Below are 2,607 nucleotides of genomic sequence, written 5' to 3' on the forward strand. Positions count from 1 at the left end.
GAGAGAGAATAGCCCACATGGGAGTGGTCGCTCTTCAATCCCTTCTTTCAGAATTTTGGGCATGCACACGCATGCACATGCATGCACATAGCATGCTTTTCAAGACTCTGGGTCCAGGGCTTGAACAGTAGCCATGTGGGATTCAGATGCCTTAACTATCATGCCACAGGCTGGTCCAAGAGACTATATCTTTTAAAAGCATCTAAGTGATTAGTATTTAACAGCTTTTTTTTTTTTTTGAGAGCTATTTTAACATGATCTCAGCAATAAGAACAATTGAACTTGAAAAAATAAAAATTATTAATAGAAATAATTAAAATAGTTAAAAGCATGTGGTAAACATAGAATGTAGGGGAGGAAAAACAGGCAAGTTAGTCATGTCCCTTAATGAGGGCGGTCTGCGGGATAGGAAGCAGTCCAGTGCACTGATCTCCTTTAAGGCAGCAGCAGTTGTTGTATCTGGCCTGCTGTGTCACAGCTGTGCTGGCAGTAACACGAAGACATCGCTCTTTTCTCACTCTCATTCACTCCTCAAGGCTCCAGGATGTGTATTTCAGTTTTAATTTCTAAAATAATAACTGAAAAATATAACCTACATTAAAAAATATTTGGGATCCTCCAATGATTTTTTTATACTAGAATATTTGCACATGCATGAGAGAGACAGAGAAAGAAAGAAAGCAAGGGAATACTCCCAACACACACAATGGGGTCCAGTCAATGCCACAATCCTTTTCTTGCAACTCTGGACACATGTGTACACATCTAGCCTGAAACACCAATGGGTGCTCACTTCGGCAGCACATGTACTAACATTGGAACTATACAGAGATTAGCATGGGCCCTGCACAAGAATGACATGCAAATTTGTGAAGTGTTCCATATTTTTTTATTTTTGACAAGGATATCAGTCAATCCAGTGAAAAAAAAAAACCTTTTTAGCAAATGGTGCTGGGAAAACTGGGTATCCACCTGCAGAAAGATGAAACTGAACCCCTGTCTTTCGCCATTACCAACAATCAACTCAAAATGGATCAAAGATCTGAACCTAAGACCTCGAACTATAAAACTACTGCTGGAAAACACTGGGGAGACTCTGGGAGACATTGGGGTAGGAAAAGACTTCCTAAATAAGACTCTCAATGCATGGGCAATGACCCCTAAAATAGACAAGTGGGACTATATCAGATTAAGAAGTTTCTGCACAGCGAAGGGCACAGTAGTTAGTGTGAATTGACAACCCTCAGAATGGGAGAAGATTTTTGAAAACTATGCCTCAGACAAGAGACTGATAACCAGAATACACAGAGAACTCAAGCAGCTTATTCAAAAAAAAAAATTAACCCAATTAAAAGATGGGAAAATGAGCTGAACAAAACTCTCTCTAAGGAAGACAAATGAACAGCCAAAAAGCATATGAGGAAATGCTCAACATTCCTCATCATAAAGGAGATGCAGAATAAAACCACAATGAGCTACCACCTAACCCCTGTCAGAATGGCGAAAATTAAAAACACAAAAAGTGAAAAGTGTTGGCAGGGTTGTGGTGAAAAGGGAACTCTCCTACACTGTTGGTGGCAATGTAAATAGGTCCAGTCACTATGGAGAGCAACATGAAGGGTCCTCAAAGATCTACAAATAGAACAACCATATGATCTAGCAATTCCACTCCTGGGTATCTACCCAAAGGACAAGAGAATGCTCAGTTGGAAAAGTGCTTGCACATCATTGTTTATTGTGGCATTATTCAAGATTGCTAAGACATCAAACCAACCCAAATGTCCACAAACATATGAATTGATGGAAAAAGTGTGGCACATATACTCTATGGAATACTACTCAGCCATAAATAAAAACCAGCAGCACCCTGGTGTTTGATAGAAAGTGGTCAAATATGGAAGACTTATTGCTGAGTGAAGCAAGCCAGGCTATGAAGGAGAGACATTGTATGTATCCACTTAATATATACAACTATCCACACTATATAGTAAAGATTGAAATATTGGAGGGCATAAAAGCAGTGAAAATAAGTATGGATGCTTAAAATAGTGTGGAATGACTGGGACAGGGGAGGAGGTAGAAGGGAAGAGTATAGAGAAGGAAAGCAGGAGAAAAAATAGACAGGCATGACATTTGTGGGACACAGAAATGGTTTATTACCTGCTGAGGATAACATGTACAGTATTCTCAAAGTAGACTAGTCTGAAAAGTATTTTGTGTTAGGTAAATTCTCTTTACAAGCCAAATGATGTATAGCAATTTAATATTTAAAAATGTAAGAAGAATTTAAAAATAATAGTAATCTGAAAAAGATGAAAAGTTATTTGCTGATGATTATGTGAATAGTAATATGTCTTGACTGATATGCATGGTAATTGTACTGGAAAAAGAAATGCAATACATCATTTAGATATATGTGATTGGGACCAGCTATTGGAGTAATGGCTATGTTGCTGGACTCCCATGTAGTAGATCACAGTTCAAGTCCCGGATCTGGTGGCTTAAACTCACACCGGGCACGTGTGCGTGCGTGTCCAAGATCCCGAGAGGAAAATGGAGGAGAAGGGATTGTGGCATGGCCATTCCCCCCTGGGGGTTGATTTCTTG

At 39.2% G+C, this 2,607-nt stretch overlaps 1 non-coding gene across 1 annotated transcript; it reads left to right on the forward strand.

Annotated features, from left to right (window-relative positions):
- Nucleotides 1-785: 785 nt before the first annotated feature.
- LOC114009644 (U6 spliceosomal RNA) lies at nucleotides 786-889 on the forward strand. Its single transcript, XR_003551034.1, has one exon. It is a non-coding gene; the product is annotated as a U6 spliceosomal RNA (small nuclear RNA).
- Nucleotides 890-2,607: the final 1,718 nt, after the last annotated feature.

Source organism: Tupaia chinensis, unplaced genomic scaffold, assembly GCF_000334495.1.
Source record: "Tupaia chinensis unplaced genomic scaffold, TupChi_1.0 Scaffold000578_2, whole genome shotgun sequence".
NCBI lineage: Eukaryota > Metazoa > Chordata > Mammalia > Scandentia > Tupaiidae > Tupaia > Tupaia belangeri.